This window comes from Heterocephalus glaber, unplaced genomic scaffold (assembly GCF_053883595.1).
Source record: "Heterocephalus glaber isolate CG9 unplaced genomic scaffold, H.glaber_assembly_v1.0 deba00001532, whole genome shotgun sequence".
Lineage (NCBI taxonomy): Eukaryota > Metazoa > Chordata > Mammalia > Rodentia > Bathyergidae > Heterocephalus > Heterocephalus glaber.
Window position 1 is genome coordinate 27,062,705 of NW_028258330.1, and position 18,088 is coordinate 27,080,792.

General features: G+C 49.3%; 1 protein-coding gene across 15 annotated transcripts in view; it reads left to right on the top strand.

The window, feature by feature from the left end:
* Positions 1-18,088, top strand: part of Epb41l1 (erythrocyte membrane protein band 4.1 like 1) — a 127,502-nt gene that overhangs the window by 44,064 nt on the left and 65,350 nt on the right. For 3 of the 15 annotated variants that reach the window (XM_087189112.1, XM_013066692.2, XM_013066694.2), the window contains exon 1: positions 13,651-13,806. The exons of 9 other annotated variants lie outside the window; for them this stretch is intronic. The gene's annotated coding sequence lies outside the window, so the exon portion shown is untranslated. Of the gene's footprint in view, positions 1-13,619; positions 13,807-13,974; positions 14,004-18,088 lie in introns of those variants that run through there. 3 more of the 15 variants (XM_021246794.2, XM_013066693.2, XM_087189116.1) reach the window with 3 other exon arrangements.

Below are 18,088 nucleotides of genomic sequence, written 5' to 3' on the forward strand. Positions count from 1 at the left end.
CTCAGAAGCCTGGAGCTGACTGGAGCTCTGACCTGCTGCCAGAGTCCTGCTTTTAACTGTCGTAATGTGCTGCCTCCCAGCGGTCTCGGTCTCCACCTTTCCAGACAGTTTTCTGCCCCTGCTGTTGTTTCTCACTCCTGCTCACTTTTCCACTGTCTCCTGCCTTGTGTATGTTAGTGCTCTCTGGAAACTTTGAGCAACTTATGGAAAGGCCCTTTGACTGCCAGGAAGTTTTTGTGAGATGGAAACCTAAAGAGGGAGACCTGTAATTTGCTTTCTAATCATAGTTCTCTGGATTTATAGCCTCCTCTCCCACTACACCCGATGGGATCTCATTTTGCCTCCATAGGAAACTGGCTTGTTGAGAGCCGGGGGAGCTTCTGGGGGCAGGGACACTGTTCTGTGTGGGGAGGGAGAGGGGCCAGGCCTCCAAGCTGGATAGGGCTTCTCCTGGCTTGCTGAGTTCCTAGCAATAACACATAGGATTTTCCCTGGGAAATTCTATAGAAAGATGGAGAAAGAGATTACTAAGTGGATTCCAGGACACTTGCCTTTTCCTGACCTTCAAAAACTAGCAGAGCAAATATTCCAAAGTTTAGGCAATTCTATGGATTTTATTAGTTTAAGTCAGACTTAAAATCTGTATATTCATCAGTCATCTTTCTGTCATCCTTTTTTTCTATAACTTTTTATTATGAGGAACTTCAAATATTTAGAAAAGTAGAGAGAATAGTATAATGAGCTCAATTTTAGCAATTATTAATCTATAGTCAGGGCCCATCTATATTAAATTTTCCTCATTAGCAGCCTTATCTCAGTGTACCACACCTAGTAGTTGTTCAGTAAGTAAATATATGTTGACTGATCATCCATGGCTTTTTCTCTCTGGGTCTCAGTTTCCCCATCTGTGCAGTAAGGGTAGAAATAGATGGTTTCTAGGAAATGCAACAGTTAGGGCATACTTGTTGGTGTCAGACACACCTGTTCAGATCCTTGTGCTGCCATTTATTAGCCATGTGTCTTTAGATAAGGTAGGTCTCAGTTTTATTATCTATAAAATGGGCAAGCTAGTGTCTACTTCCAGGGGGTAGATAAAGATTAAAAACTTTCTTTGTTAATACTTTTATTATTGCTATTTTAAATATTAAATACTCTGAAGGGAAAAAATTGAATATTTCAAAAATACAAAAAGACATTGAAATCAACTAGAATTTAAGCCCTAGGATTTGGCTCCTTTTTTTGTCTTGCATCAGATAGAAGCTCAAGAAAAGGTGAGTACAGCTGAAGCCAGTTCCCCAGATGTGGAGCTGGGAGCAGGTCCAGAGGGGAGGTCACGCAGGCTGATTCCATCTCCTTGCCTCCCCCTGCCCCTGCCACATGTGGGTGCCATAACACACTGCCTTGGTGTGACAGTCCCAAGCTGAAAGAGCCCAGACATGCGCCGAGTAGCACTGTAGGATGTTTCGTTGCTAGGAGGAGGAAGCAGGGACCTGTTGCCAGGAGGGGGTGATGAGTTGATGTGGAGATGCAGGCCACGTTGACCCTAGATGGGCTTTTGTGGAATTCTGGGCAAGGGATAGTGGAACAGCAACTGAGAGATCATCTGGGAAGAAAGGACGGGAGCAGGAGGGGGGTAAAATATTGCAGAGCTCAGGATAACCTATTCATTTCTTCAGTTTAACTCCATACAGGTCAAACAGACCTACAGTTGAATCCTGGCTCACAGTGTGACCTTTAGCAGTGTTATGCTGCTATATTTGCTGGGCCTGAGTTTCCTCATCTGTACAATGGTTATAAGCCTCTGTGAGGGGGATAAAGTGAAACATGTAGACAAAAGTGCTGTATAAAAAGGAAGACCAAGTATAAATATCAAGGTTTACTACCACTCCAATCTTTATTATACTAGTTATTTTAGTTATTTTTTATCTTATCTTTTTTCGTGGTGCTGGGTATCAAACTCAGGTTTACTGCTCTTACTGTCAAATGACAGATTTGGACTTTCTCTGTGTGGGTTAGATTTATGAATAGAGAGCCCTGGAGGGTATTCCACTGTGAGCCTTTGTCAAGGGATTGTGGGGACTGTTTGGATGGGTCCCCAATTAGTGAAACTCCAGGGGACAACTGAGAAGGGCAGCAAATTTCAAAGCTAGAGAGGTAGCCCCGAGGGGATCTGCAGTGGCTGAAAGGAGGGTGTCTATGGTGAGAGACCAGGAGGGACTTTAATTGGTTCAGACTAGAAGCTGAGAGATGAGAGTAAAGGCCTTTGTTGTTATTCTTATGTGAATAATATATGCTCACATGCATACACTAGAAAATAAGCAATGACAACTAAACTTTAAACAAGCACAAAAGAAATTAATTCCTCAATCACAAAACAACCTCTGATAATATTTTTAAAATATTTCCTTCTAGTTTACTTTTTCCAATGCATATACATACACATGCATATTTTATAGAAGTTGGGTTGCATGATTCATACTATTTTGTATCTTTCTTTTTTCCTCTATTATGTTTTGAACATAGTTATATAGTAATGTAGTGATCCATATCGTTATTTTTAATAGCTGCATAGTATTTCAGCATATGTATATAACACTATTTCTAAAATGTAGCCACTATTATTGAACACATATATAAATCCCAGTTTTTCACTACATTTTTTTTTAAGACAGGGTCTTGTTATGTAGTTCATACTGGCCTTGAATTGACAGTTATCCTCCTGCCTCAGCCTCCCAAGTGTTGGGATTACAGGTGTGTGTCACCACACCTGACTTCCATTACATTCTTACATACAATTCTAAGACAAATGTTTTTATAGTTCTCTTTTAAAATTTTTTGGTGCTGGGAATTGAACCCAGAGCCTTGTACATTTTAAGAACATGCTGTACCACTGAGCTCCCCAGCTCGGTGTCATCTGCATGTCATTTTATTCTTTACTGAAGATGAATTGCTAGGAGAAATTTCAGTGTTAAAAGATGTGTGTACTTTCAAGGCTTGTCATGTGCTTTTCAATGTGCCCTCTAGAAAGTGGAAACCAGTTTGTAGCTACATTGAGAGTATCCAAGTCTGCCCAGTTTCCTGGTGCTCATAACCAGACCAAAGTGGCATTGAGGGGTGGCAAAAGGGAGGAGGCATCAGTAGTCATCTAAAGGAAGCCCTGAGTGGCCTGGCAGGCCTGGGCTAACCCTGTTGAAAGAGTTTAGTTGTGTGAGCACTGTGCTGGGCCATGAGGACTGTGCTGTGCTGTTACTCTGGGCCGGGTGTGTGCCTCAGGGCCACAGTCTTACCCCTGGTGTGGTCCTCGGCTCAGCCTGATGTGATCAGTGTGGTTACCAATCCAAGACAACCACTCTAGAATGGGCACAGCCTCCCTGGCTGTGGTGATAGATTGGACCATTCACGCAGTGGGTGGTGATTTATCACAGCTGATGGTGGAAGGGTAGTTCTGACAGTAGAATTGCTGTCACCTATGCCTTGTCATTTGGAATCTAAAAATAATTCTTATCTGTTTCAAGTGACCAAACTGCCAGGTATCGGTAGGTACAGTCCCTTGGCTGTGATTATTGGAGGGAGTGTGTGTGTGTATGTGTGTGTGTGTGTGTGTGTGTGTTTGTGTGGTGTGTTGAGGGTTGGAGGTGGCTTCTTCATTGGTTGGCCTCTGAGCCAGAGATTTGGGATGGGGAAACAAGAGGCAGATCAGGTTCCTCCCCTTCTGCTCTTTTGGTGGGAGACAATCTACCTACTTTTTGGGAAGCAGTAGAGACAGCAGGTTGGGTCAGAGGTGTCTTTCAGGACTATGTGTCATTCCTTACTGACCGGGGTGGGGCAGGAGGCAGACAGATGCTTTGGAGGCAATATGACAAGATAGGGCAGGGGAGGGAAGCATACCAGTGAGCCAGTCAACTACTGTATCCTACCAAAGCTGTTTACAGATTTCATCTTTTTGGTGAAATCTTTAAATTAGATATAAAACAACACACACACACACACACACACACATGCACAAACACACACAGAGCTGATATCTTATCATGGATGATTAGAGACCACCTAGTCTAGGTTTCTAACCAAGTGTCCATGGACCCGGAGAATGATCTGTGTGTGGGCTTTGATGCGGTCTCTTAATGCCTAAAATTATAAGAATTATAAGGGTGTGTATGTGTGTGTGTACACATACCCATGTGCATTTTTCTGGGAGAAGCTCTGTAGTTTTTACTGCATTTTCGAAGGCAATCATGATCCATAAAATGTTATAAACTATGCTAGTACAACTACTTACATTATAGATGAGGAGGTAAATTCACAGAGGAAAGTAACTGCCCAAGCTCTCAGAGCCAAAGTCAGAATCCAGGTTCATTTTTGCCCAGCCCAGGACCCTCTCCTCTCAGCTTGTTCTCTGAGTTAGGATATAGCTATTGCAAGACCACTGTGTCATCCCCTTGGCTGGTTTGGATTGGACAGAACAGGCTGCAGGATTTCAGTAGTAGTGGGCAGATGATTGATTGCCTGCCATTCCCAGGTGGTCTTGTAGAGAAAGTCTCAGGGGTGTCTCCTGACTCCCTCAGAAGGTAGCTCAGCTCAAGACAATTAAATCCACCTCTTTGGCCTTGGCTTTCTCTCCCTGGTATGATGCCCTGTTGACATGGGAAGTGTCTCTATTTTCTCAGAGAGGAACTGATCATCTGGGCCTGGAGAACAGTAAATGGAATGGGTGCTGTGGGAGAATGGCATGGGGTTATCATATGACAGACAGGAAGGAGGACATGACTAACAGACAGATGCTGGCCCATTGTACTATGTAAGGGGGGAATTTAGGGCAGTATAGATGAAGTGGCACATGAGGATTTAAAATGATGAGTAACATTCATTGAACACTTACTTACACACTCTTCTAAGATGTGTAATACATTACCTCTTTCAACCCATATAATAAAATATAACCACTTAGGGTTATTATAAGGAAATTGAGGCACAAAGAGATTAAGCTCACTCTGTAAATGGCAGAGCCAGGATATGAAGCACTCTGGAGCCAGCTGTAGGCTCTGAGCCTCTATCCTGCAAATCTCAAACTTGAGCATGAATCAGAACCACAGGGGGGTTGTTGAAAGATTAGGCTGCTGCTCCACCACCCCAGGTTCTGACTCAATAGGTCTGGGTGGGGGCTGAGTGTTTGCACCCTAAAGAGTTCCCTGGTGATGTTGCTGGGCCAGGGACCACGTTTTGAGAACCGTCCCTCTGCTTACTGATAGGAAGAGATGAATGGAGAGAAGAAAAGTGGTTCTTGATCTCACCTGTATTATTTTATTTTTATCTGTTTGTCTGTCTATCTGAGACAAGGTCTGGATCATTTTAATGTTCCACTCTTGTTCTTGACGTTTTCTACTCTCCAGTCACTAACTCTTCACCAGGGACAAATCAGTCTTCCTTGAACCTAGCTCTAATCACGCCATGCCTCTCCTTCAGGTCTCCTGGACTCTGCCATTGTCTCCCATTGCTGTCTAGTAGAACTATCTGAATAATGAAGTATCCCAAATCTACAGAGTCCAGCATGGTAACCACTAGCCACTTGTAACTATGAATTTTACATTTTATTCTATTTTCTTTAACTTGAATTTAAATAGTGAGTGACATGTGGCTAGCTGCTAGGCAGTACAGGAAACCACTAGGTATGTCATTCAAGGCTCTCATTGGAACCATGTGCCTTTCCAGCTCCAGCCTCAGCCCTCAGTATCCCAGGTACCAGGCCATTTGCAGCCAATTTCCTGATCTTACCCTCTCCTTTCCACCCATTGTGCCTTGTTTTGTGCTACCTCCTCAATCTAGATTGTCTTTCTGCCCTGCCTGTAGTGTTCAACCCAAAGACTACCTCTTCCTTGAAACCTCCTTTGATACCTGCTCCCCTCTAATCACTTTCTCCTCTGAGCTCTGCAAACATTTCATCTTTTTCTTACAACCTTTTAGTGCTTTAGTGTTTTCTGTCTAATACTGTAGTTGGCTGGTATCAGGACTTTATTTCTTTTACTGACTGTTTCCTATAATGAGCTCATACTTTCTACCCCAGGTCTCTCCCAATACTCAGTAAACTACCAACCTTTACATTGTGCATTGAGGATATGGAAATGATAATGTGCCTATCCTGTCCTCAAACTGCTCACAGGTTCCCACGAGAGTCTGATCCATGCCCGGAGAACCACTGAAGCCAATGGTTATTTTGGGCAGAGAGATAAAAGCCACAGACGGCCTGGTTGGCAAGGGGAGTCCAGCAGGAGCTGCCTAAGCAGAAGGCTGTATTTACACACAGAAGGCTTCTCTGCCCAGCCTGGCCTGGTTGCGGGGAGATGGGCACATTCAGACCGTGCTGCCTGGCTGCCTGGTGGAGTTGGGGATTAACCAGGGGTGCAGCGGCTGGTCTGGCCGTCTAGTCCCTGCAGATGGATGGATGAGAAGGTTGCAAACTGTAGACCAGCGCCAACTTCTGGAAGTGGAGAGTTGACTGGGCCAGGGATGTGAGTGCAAGCACATTTATGATGTCAAAATGGACAGCAGGTGGAATTCCACTGGGCCTAGTTTGGGGATTTATGAAGTCTTTAGACCAGTCCCTGTTTGAAATGCAAAGACAGTTGAAAACAATAGACACCTTGCTAGCTTTAGACTCTAATGGTACAAGTATTTCACATTCTGAAAATTTCTAGCATATATTTCATCTCTGGGGCAAACGATTTTTAAAAAATGAGCTTTTCAGCTGGGTGCAGTGGCAGAGGCCTATAGTTACAGCTACTTGAAAGACCAAGACAGGAAGGGCTTGAGCCTAGAAGTTCAAGGCAGCCTGGGCAATGGACTATCTCCAAAACAACAGCAAACAAATAAAAAGTCTGTATTGAAGTTACAATATAAATGCAGAAAAGTGCATAGGTCATAAATTTATACCTACTGGTGTGACTGACCCCTGACAAGAACTGAAATGTGTCAGCATCACCACAGTAAATTTGTGTTAAGCCGATTATGTGCAGGTTAATGAGGGAACAAACAGGCCCTGGAGTCAGGTATGTCTGGGGCTGAATCCTAGGTCCCCTAGCCACTGGAAGAGTGACCCTGTGCTAGTAACTAAATTTCAGTTTCATCCCCTGTAAAACCAAGGTGAATATATAATTTCTGTCTTACAGGAAAGAGATTTAAAATGGAATATGTAGGCAAATTGCTAGGCACAGTGCTAACATGTAAGTAGACTCTAATGCTCTCTGCAATGATGCTGATTGATGGTGATGCTGCAGCCTCTCTTGGCACCTGGAAACATAGACACACACACATCTTTTCACCCTGCTCCCAGCCTCTGGATGATGCCCTCCAAGATCTCTTCTAACTGCAAGGAACCCGTGATGCTGTGATGATGAAACCTCAGCTGACACCTCAGGCTCCAGAAAGCAGGCTGAGTGGATGTCTGTACCTTGTGGGAATGTGGCCAGATTTTTCATGTTCAGGCCTGGAGAGTGTGGCTCCCGGACCTCCTAAGGGAGGGCTGATTCCCCAGGGGGCATCCAGAAGTAGGGGACCCACTAGGAAATGTAGCAAGGAGGAGTCTGCATGGTAGAACTCAGCCCCAGGGCTGTCCTGGCATCCTGTTGAACTCCTGATTCCCACTAGCAGCTCCCTGGTCTCTGGCTTTGGGAGTGAAGGTGGCCCAAGGGACACCCACTGTGCAAGTATTATGAGTTGGGCATAGAGTTGCACCTTTGTGGGGTGAAGGATGTGAAGTGGCCTCTGGCCTGAAGCTCACTGTGTCACAGAAGATTAAGATCTTTGGGCAAGTCACTCAACCCAGAGCTGGGGGGTGGAGTGGGGAATGCAGGGAGAGAGGCCAAGAGGTTATTTCCAGCCAGAGGGGTTGTTGAAGAGAGGAGGGCCTGGGAAAGGGCTTCCTGGAAGATGCCTTGACAGATGAGCATGGGAAAGGTAAAGAGTCTGTCAGGCAGAGGGAAGGCTACATGTGAAAGCAGAAGGACAGGGTAGAGCTACTGTGCCCTGGGGACCCAGACCCATTTGTTTGACAGACTGCATCACTTGGGATCTGAGGACCAGGCTGAAGAGCTAGGTAAGGCCAGGCTGGCAAAGGTCTTGAGGGTCAGGCTGAAGTGTTAGAGTTGCTTTGACAAAGAATGGGGAACCACTGAATCTCTTCCACTGGGAAGCAGAGTAGGACCATCTTCTCGACATGCCCTGTGGGTCAACATTGTTTTTAGTCAAAAATCCGGTCAGACCAAGCCACTGGAATGGGCTGTGGGAGCCTCTGGGGTGCCCCATCCTGTGCAGGGCCCAGCTGTAGGTACCCAGTGGGAGGAGGCGGGCAGAAAGCAAGCATCCTGTCTTCAAGGAGTGGTAGTCTTACACATGTGTCAATACAGAATAGTTTCTCCAGTGTGAGAAACTGAGAGTGTAAATAAGGACTAAAAGGATTAATAACTAATAAATGATACTTTGAAATTGGAAAAGGTCCAAAGGGGTAGGGGTGGTGGGAGGGGAAGGGGAAAGGAAAGAATGGAAAGGAAAAATTATGAGAAAAGAAAAAAAAATGGAAACAAATTAAGTAAATAGGGAAGGGTTTAGGGGTGAAGGGTGCACAGGTAGTGGGGAAAAAATAAGAACCAAGATACATCACGTAGAGGTACAAGCACCCAAAGATAAATGTAAATGTATTGTATACCTAAAATGTACCAATAAAGGAACTTAAGGAAAAAAAAAAAAGGAGTGGTAGTCTTGTTGAAGTCAGAGAACCTTATGGCAACTGAGCCCCCAATTCAAAAGTAGAAACAAAGATGGACAAGAGTGCAGCAGGCAGAGAAGGAGGGACAGGCTGGGGTTGCATGGGTTGAGGAGATGGTGAGGGGGTGCAGGAGGCAGGGGTGGGCAGGCTTCCTTGGGGGAAGGCAACCTTGAGAATGGGCAGCCTAGGATAGACCAAGAGTACTGCGGGGGCCCCCCAAGGAGCCTCACCTGAGGTGGAGAAGGGAGTACTGAGCTGCCAGGTGCCCTTTGTGGGTCCCTTCTCATGCCATCTGCTTAGCAGCACTAAGAGTGGGTGCTGATATCATCTCCATTGTACAGAGGGAGCACTGAGGTTCAGACAGGCCCTACCCAAGGCCACACAGGACGTCCTCATCTCTGCTCCAGGCTTCTTTTGCTTTGTATCCTGTGGCTAGCTCTGTAGCTCAGAGTCATCATCATTCAGATGGGACCTCATGCAGGAGTGTGTGGTTCCCATGAGCAAGGCTGGAAGGTTCCAGGGGAGGATGAGGTCTTTGAGGGCTATAGTGTTTTGAGAGGCTTCTTAGAGTTGTCAAGAGGAGAGGCAGTAGGGAGCATTAGAGGAAAGTCTCTGCCAAGATGCCAGGATGCTGCTGCTTCTCCACCCTGCCCACTCCCCCGACCCAAACATAGCTGCAATGCAGTGCCTTCCTGAGAGTGCCAGCAGTCAGTGGGAACAGCTTTGCCAGGCAGAACTTCCCAGGCCTGAAGGACCTGCTGCTCTGCAGTTTGGCTCTGGTAGCTTCCTCCCTCTGGCCCAGCACTCAGCTCCTTGAGGCTGCATCTCAGCCCTCTGGGCCCTATGTCTGGGGCCAAGGCCAGATGCCCCGCAGCTCTCTTCCCTGGAATACCCTCTTCCCCATGACCTCTCCTTTAACACAGCTTGGTTTGGCTGTCTCCTCCTCCAGGAAATCTTTTGTGATTCCCATGGGCTAGTTCAGAATCTCACAGTTTTTCTTTTTCTTTTCGGATTTTTGAGACAGGGTCTCACTGTGTAGCCCAGCCTGGCCTTGAACTCATGGTGATTCTCCTGCCGCAGCCTCCTAAATGCTGGGATTACAGGTGTACACTATCACGCCTGGGCAGAGAATTGTTTTCAGGATGAGAGAATATGTGTCTAGTGCCAGGCATAGGGGACATGCTCAGAAAATAGGAGGAGATTCATTTTATAGGACCCCCAGATGTCCTTGTTTATGTGCTGTTCTCTCACTGGGTTGATTGTGAATTCAAGGGCAGAGACTCTCCAGTTCCTCCTTCCCCAGTCCCCAGAGCTTGGCTCAGTGTGAACATCACTCAATAAAAGATTGAGCCCTTGGGTTGGGAGTACCCCTCAACCCACCCTGCCCACCCAAGGGGCCTCTGGTGGCTGGGAGTCCTGAGACCACTACCTGTGGGTGACCTTAGCAGATTGCTGCTTGGTTTCCCCCTTTGAAAGGTCAAATGGCCATGGGAAGGGCCCTGCCTGAAGTGTTTGGTTGGGTCTCTCCCACCAGCAGCCTTGGGGGGCTGTGGCTGGCACTGTGCTTTATTTGCCTTCAGAGCCAGTGGAGCCAATCACTTCCACTCATCTCCTGGGTTCCCTGTATCCTGGACTTTTGCCCCTTCAAGTTACCTCTTCAAGTTAAAATGTAAGAGAAAAGAATTCCTCCCATCTCCTAGGCAGAACAGAGTGGGTGAGGGGTCCTCTTTCTCTTATGCCAGTGTTTGCTGATCTCTCATCACACCAGCCCAATAGAGATGTGGGGCAGAGAGAGTTTCTCCCAGTTTACAGGTGAGAAAACAGGCTCAAAGTGTTCAAGCAACCCATCCAAGTAACACAAAGAGAAGTGGGAGACCCAGGGCTGGAAGCACAATTCACATCTGAGGGAGCTGAAGAGCTCCGTGTGTGTGTGTGTGTGTGTGTGTGTGTGTGTGTGTATGTGTGTGTGTGTGTGTGCGCGCGCTCACTCCGGGGCGCTCTTCCTTCCCCTCGGCCCCTGGGATTTCTTCATGGGGGCTTTCGTGAGACATGGTTCTTGATTAAATCATTTTTATCCCAAATTCCCAGTCTGGGGGATGACAGCAGCTGAGAAACTAGGATAGTGATTTCACCGGATGTCTGTAGGGACCACGTGTTCTTCAGAGTGCCCAGCTCCAGCCTCACTTCACCTTGGGTCTGAATTCTCTGTGAAGGGTTACTGTCGACTCAAGTGGAAAATGTCTGCTAAGAGAATCCATGTTACTTGCTCAAGGGTGATCTTGGCCAAGTCATTTACCACTCTGGGCCTCGGCCTACCTATTTATAAATTGCAAGATGATATTAGCCACAAGATGCTCTGAAGATCACACATAAAAGTACTTTGCAAACTGGAAAGTGCTAATAATAGAAATAGAAAATAATAATCGTAGAAAATATTACTTACAATAGGAATAATAATTATCCTAGAACATTAATGGTGCACCTTTTGCAGCTTTCACTGATACAAACAGCCCACTGTGGCACTTGTGCCATAGGTTCACCACCGCTGTCCTAGAAGAAGCCCAATTTTTGGTATGGTCCATTGACCCGAAGTGAACTGGGCCCTGTGGGTATAAATCCAGATTGAAGTCTGGGAACATCCTGCCTGGTCCTAGAGTGTAGTCTGGCTCTTCCTGGGAAAGTGAGAGGCTCCCAGTGACTGAGGAGGGTGGGAATGCAGCCCTGCCCCCAGGGGAGGCCAGGGCTCCTGGTTAGGGAAGGGAGAAGGGAGGGGCACAGAGAGGAGCAGAGCTAGGAGGAACTGGGAGGGCCTTTGCCCCATAGCCCAAAGCTTCCAACCTCAGAAGCAGGAGCCTGGGTTAGGAAGATCAGCCAAGCAGAGGAGGCTGAGAGAAAACTTGGAAACAAAACACCTGAGGGCGGGCAGTCAAAAACCTCTCGGCAGAAGTCATACGGAACAGAAAGTTCATCTGGTGTAACTCTTAAGATTGACCAGTTCTTGGGGCTGAGGATTTAGCTCAGTGGTTCCAGTGCCTGCCTCGAAAGTGCAAGGTCCCAAGTTCGATCCCTAGTACCAAAAACCCCCAAAAAACAAAACACCATGTACTAAGATTGACCAGTTCTTTCACTCATTCATTTGAATAAATGCATATGCCCCTCTGAGTGGCAGTGACCTCACTCCTTGAGGGTCTGTGGGAGTCTCCCTGGGGAACTGAATTTGAAGACTGGGAGATGAAAAGGACATCTTATAGGGAAGTCTGTCCAGCAGGACTCTGTTCCTTTGAGACTTGGCCTGGGCTGCATGGCCCATCTTCTGGCTTCCTGTCTGGAGGAGCATTTGAGTTTTCTAGGACCCAGAGGAGCTGGCTTCATTCTGCTGTCTGCCCACTCCTAAGCCTAGTGGGCAGCAGGCAGCATGGAGGCACTGGGAGCTATGTCTTGGGACACTTGATGAAGGAGTTCAATGTATTTAACTTGTAGAGGAGAAGGCCTGGTTTGAGAGTGGGGCAGAGGGACACAGCTCTTATTTTGAGTTCCCTTAGGGACCCTGGGGAGAGAGCATAGCCTTGTCTGTGGAGGTCCAAGGGTTGGGACCAGGACCTGGCATGGGAGGACATCATAATGGAGCACCTATCATGGGAAAGGTGTAGAGGCAGGGAGCAGCCTGTTCCTGGAGTGTAGAACAAGCAGAGAAGAAATGGATACTCACTCGTGAGGCTAACACTAAGGCAACTGCAGCATGCGGGACAGGTGGCTCAGCTCACATCTAGTTGGCTTCTTAGCTTTGGGCCTCTGTGGTTCTCAGTGCTGTGTTCTAAAATTGTGGCCAGCACATGGGTGCTCAGGAAGGAGTGAAGACAAGATGTGTATGCCAGGGGCTGGTGGTAGTGGTTAGGGGTAGCAGAGATAGGCACATCCAAACCCTTCTTCGTTGTTTGTAAACCGAAGCCCAGAGCGTGGGATCAACTTGCCAACTTGCCAACTCGTTGAGCTAGTGGCAGAGTTGGATTGAAACCCAGGCCCTCAGCTTCCCAGAGTCTTCTATGGTTAGAGGCCCCCACCTGTGGCTTGGATGTGGGGCACTGGTGGAACAGGCTTTTTGAGTGGTAGCCGGGCTGTTGGAGGGCAGGAGCAGGGCTTAGCTTGGTTTTGAAGCCATGACCTCTGCCACAGACCCATGGCTATCCCTCATGCCTTCCTGTGCACCAAAGGGTGCACTGCCAGTGTGGCCTCGCACACATACACATCTGTGTACATGCCCAACCTCTCTAGGCCCCTTTGCTGACTTTTACACTTACACGGTCATTGTCACCAGTGCACATACTGACTAGGGCACACGCCCTCCCACGAGTTGGTTGCAATGCCCCCTCCCTTCTGGGGGAGGAATGCTGAGTCCCAGGAGGGTTCTGCCCTGCGCTGTGCGGCCGGGGGTGGGTAGATGAGGGGATCGGACTCCAGTGGGATGGGAGGCCCACTGAGGCTGAGTCACCCCTTCTGAGTCAGGGATCCTTCCCCTTCTGCTCCACCCCCCTCGCAGCAGAGCCCCCACCAGGACTTGGCCAAGCCAGGCTTGGCTGGCCAGGACCAGGGTGGCGGCAGCCGAGACATTCCGCAGTGGTCCAGGGACAGCCTGGTTGGCAGGGGACCGGAGGAGGCCGCCCGTGAGCCGAGCGCGGGCGGGGAGGAGGGCAGCCGTGGAGGAGGCGGAGGCAGGGGCTGGGACACGGGAGCGAGGAAGAGGAGGAGGAGGAGGAGGACGAGGGGGAGGCGCGAGGCCGCCTGGGGGGTTGGGCGCGGAGGCCGCGGCGGGGGCGGGCCGCACGGCGGGCGCCAGGCCCGGGGCTGTGGGCACGGTGCCCAGCCCCCGGCGCACGCCGACCGCCGCTGCAGTCGGCATCCATCAGCGGGCGGGGTGTCGCGAGGAGCCTGCTCCGCAGAGCCCGCCGCGGCCCGCGCCGCCCCGCCCCGCGGCCCGCCGGCCGAGCAGGGAGCAGCCGAGGAGGCAGCCCCTCACCCACCCGGCCCAAGATGGGGACTCCCAGGCCCAGGTAGGCACATGGGGGTGGGGATCAGGTGGCACTAGGGGCCGGGGCGTGCGAAATCTAGGCCCAGCCTCCGGCCCCAGGGAGGAATGGGCGGCGAGACCGGGAACTGAGTTTGCCAGCTGTTGGCACCTTGGCCAGTGTGGGGGAGGTCCTTGCTGTTCCCCCCACCACTGCAGCCTCCCCTAGGCCGGGAGAGACAGGTAGGCTGGTGCCTGCTGGAAGACCGTGGTTGCTGGTGCTGGCCTCCCGCTGCGGCTGGCCCACTCCGTTCTGGAGGCTGCTGCTGCTACTTCTGTGGAGCCCAGGGTCTCTCTGATTTCTCCTCCAAGGGTTGGATGCTGCAGGAGCTATCTTGGCTGGAGGTTGGATGCTGGGGAGCTCTCGCCCTCACCCTCACCCTCTAGTTACAGACCCTTCCCCACTGTTCACTTGTTTCCCGTACCACTTCCTTTCCAGGTCTCCCAGAAGTGGGGGCATGGACCTTAGCCCTAGAGTCCCTGTGGCTTGGCTAGTGTTGTCCTGTCCAGTGGCTTTCCTCACTGACGAGAGGGAGAAGATTTGTGTGTCCCAATTGTGTCTGGCACCTTCGCCGTTGGGGAGATCTAGGGTCCCCAAGAAGCTGGAGACTTGAGGACAGGCAAGGGGGCCAGGTGGCTATGAGCACCAGAGTATTTATTAGGTACTGAGGCCATGACAGGCAGAGCTAGATGGACCATATTGTTCCTGGGAGACTTTAAAGGGTTAGACAAAGACTAGAAAGGAGTTCTGGGGATGTTGGCCTCTTGCTCTGCTCCCAGACATGGTTCTTGCTTTTTCTCAGAGCTCTGAGAGGCATTGGTGGGGGAAAGAGCACCACCATGTGTTCCCACTGTCACTCCTGGATCTGCATGTCACCTCCTCTGCACTCTAAGGTGGAAGGGCAAAGGGCTGGAATTTGGACCTCCCTGGGACAGTGTGAGGTCCAGCTGCTCCATCTGTGTGTGTGTGTGTGTGCGCGCGCGTGTCCCGGCATTAGGAGTCTTCCAGAATCTTCGGCAGTTGGGCCAGGTTGAGAACTAGGAATGGGATGGTGACTTCAGAAGCTCCTGTCCCAGGAAAGGGTGTGGAGAATGGAGGCACTGTGTGCCTACTACCCACCCGTGCCTCCAGATGGATCCTACAGCAGAGGCAGCCTGTGCCAGCCTCCTCTTGGAGCCACTGTGGGCTAGCCAGGCTCTGGAGCAGGCATGGAGGGGGCTTCTGCTGGCCAGCCTGAGGGCATGCCTGCCTAGCAACCTAGGCATAGTACCTGTGGTATGCAGAGCACAGTCCCTGGGGACTCAGGGAGGGGCACCTCAAGGCAGTCCTGGAGGAGATTGTATGGGGGTGGGGCACTGTTGCTGTTAAAATCCTTCCTGGGCCGTGTGGCAGTTCCCTAGGCTGAGCTTTGTAAGTGTCTTGAAGGGTTCTTTCCTTGTGTATTTTATTTATTTATTTATTTGGTACTGGGGATCAAACTTGGGTCCTTGCACTTTCGAGGGAGGCTGTGGCATCACTGAGTTAAAATCCTGGCCCTTGAAGGGTTCTTTCCATAGAACCCCACATGAGAACAATGCTGGGTCCTTTTGTTCTAACTCAGACTAAATATTGAAAGGTAGGTAGATGGAGGCCTAGAGAGGAAGAGTGACTGCTAGAGTCCAAGGTCACATAGAAGCTGAGTGTGAAGAACCAGCACTAATATTCTGGGTTTTCTACCTCTTGGTCTGGGCTTCTCACAGCCCAGATGCCAGCTTCCCTGCTGCTGTGTAGCCATACACAGGACTCTGTCAGGGGCTAGTCTGTAGAGCCTGGAGTCTGAGACTTCACCTTGGGAGAGGACTAATGTTGCCCTTCCCCAGTGAGGTGAGCAAGAGGACAGGGATGCCTTCCAGGTAATGGGCCAGAGCTAAGAGAAAGGGCTGCCAGTGGCCCTGGGCTCTTTTGGTGTTTACAGAGCCGAGAGGGTGGCAGCTGCCCAGAGATGTTGTGGGCCTGAGCCCCAAGGAGGCAGCAGAGAGGGTCTCTTGATAGGCTGAGAAGGGAAGTGTCTCTGAGAGTTCCAGCCTGGCATCTCTGGGCTTCTCTGCCCCATTTATTAAAAGGAAATGGTAATATTTACCATTCTGGCCTGGAGTGATACCAATGATTACTCAGAGTGAGAGTGATGGCATTTATTGAACACTTACTGTATACCATGCACTGTGATAAGTGCTTTACATCCTCTTACAGCATTCCTATCAGGTAGGTTATTCACTTTTTATAGATGAGAAACTGAGGCTCAAAACAATTATGAGGCTACATAGCTAGAATGAGTAGGGCTGTGTGTGTCCAGACCCCTTCCCTCTACCACATTACACTTGGGGCAGTGGTGTGGGCTGATTGATTGATAGGCTGGAGCTGGTCCAGGTAGAGAGGTTTATGTGTTGGGTCTGGTGAGGCAAGGGTGGCTCTGTGGCTTGAATACTGCTAGAGTCCTGAGGGGTAGGGACAGAGGCACTGGCTGGGAGCCCTCAGAGAGGGGTTGACCTTGGCTTTCTGGTTCCTCCAGGATCCCCTAGAAGTGGGGAAGCTTCAGACTGCCTATTTCCATTGGCTGTCAGGGGAGATTGACTGGCTTTGCCGCTTGCTGCCTGCCACATTGGGTAGGGCTCCATTGACCAGAAACCACATGGATAGGAATGTTGGGACTGTGAGGAGGAGGCCCTGTTAGCAGGACCCACATCTGGGTGGACAGTGAGGGTAGGAGCAGATTGACGCTGCTTCCTTCATGGATGGGAGGCTATGGCTAAGAATGGTAACACCTAATATTTATTTAGTTAGTTTCAGGACTAACTTACACAGGGACTCATTGTGTAGTTCAGTCTGAACTCACTATGTAGTCCAGGCTGGCCTCAAACTCATGGTGATCCTCCTGCCTCAGCCACCCAAGTGTTGGGATTACAGGCGTGTGCCACTACACCCAGCCAGCTAATGTTTACTGAGCACTTACTACACACCAGGCACTGTTTTAAGGGCTTATAGGTATAACTAGTACAAAACCCTGTGAGGCAGCTATTCTTCTCATTTTATAAATCGAAAGGACAGAGGTTTAGTGAGGGAAAGGCAATTGCTCAAGGTCACACAGGTAGGTCGTGGGGAGGCAGGGTGGTTCAGAGCCACATACATTCCTGCTGGCAGTGCCAGGCAAGCCACTTTCTCGGAGGCCGTTCTTGGTTTTGTTAAGTTTGAAACAGTTACCCCATCAGATGTATCTTGCTCTAGAGGCCTCACATTCTGATCAGAGAGGCACAGACATGACTTTACAAAAGTAAAGAATACACCACCATACTTGCTGAGTATGGGCTCCTGTTTTGGTGCCCAGGGAAGGCTTCAGGAAGATAGGGGCCACTGGGCTCAGGTCAGAGGGAAAGAAAAATGGGTGCCCTTGAAGAAGGGCAGGTGTGTGGTATGCATGGGACAGATACTGCAGAGGAATGGCAGGGGGTGCTGGGAGGTAACTCAGAAAGTCAACCCATGTTTGAATCTTCCAGAAACTAGATTCTCCCAGAGCCAGGCTCTAGTTGCAGCTGTGCTGAGTACTAGCCATGTGGCTTTGGGCGCATCACTTAATTACTCTAAGCCTCAGTTTCTTCACCTGTAAAATGTGCATAAATGCCCAATATCATAGAGGCCGCATTGTGTAAGTTACATAAAGCACCTAGCACAGTGCTGGCACATCATGGGAACTTGGTGAGCATTACTCCTCTCCCCTTCTGTCTCTCTTAAATGTCAGGCTGAGGTGTCTGGGCTTCATGTGAGCCCAGAGGCTCCAAGGATCTTTGCAAGATTTTGGTCTACAGAGGAGCATGAAGGACTATTTTGGGAAGGTCCCTTTGGCAGCTGTATGACCTGTAAGGAGGGGGTGGACTGTGACATTGCAATTGGGGACTTGGAGGGCTAGGAAGGCAAGAAGATGGCCCTTGAGTGATGGGTGGCTTGCCAGGTTGAGGGAGGGGCAGCTCAGGGTGGGGAAGGTCATGGGGGTAGGGAATTCAGTTGAGGCTTAGTGTGTAGAGGACTGGTCTCCCTTCAGTCATTTGGAAGGTTGGGCAGCATCTTCTTTGAACATCTGGCTCTTTTTTTCTCCCTTTGAATTATTTTCTTGGATAAATCTCCATCAGAGAGCTTCTGTATAATAGCAGCAAATTGGAACTAAATGTCCGACAATAGGAAGATGATTGAGAACATTTTGGAACATCCACTGGATAAAATAACATGCAGTGGTTAA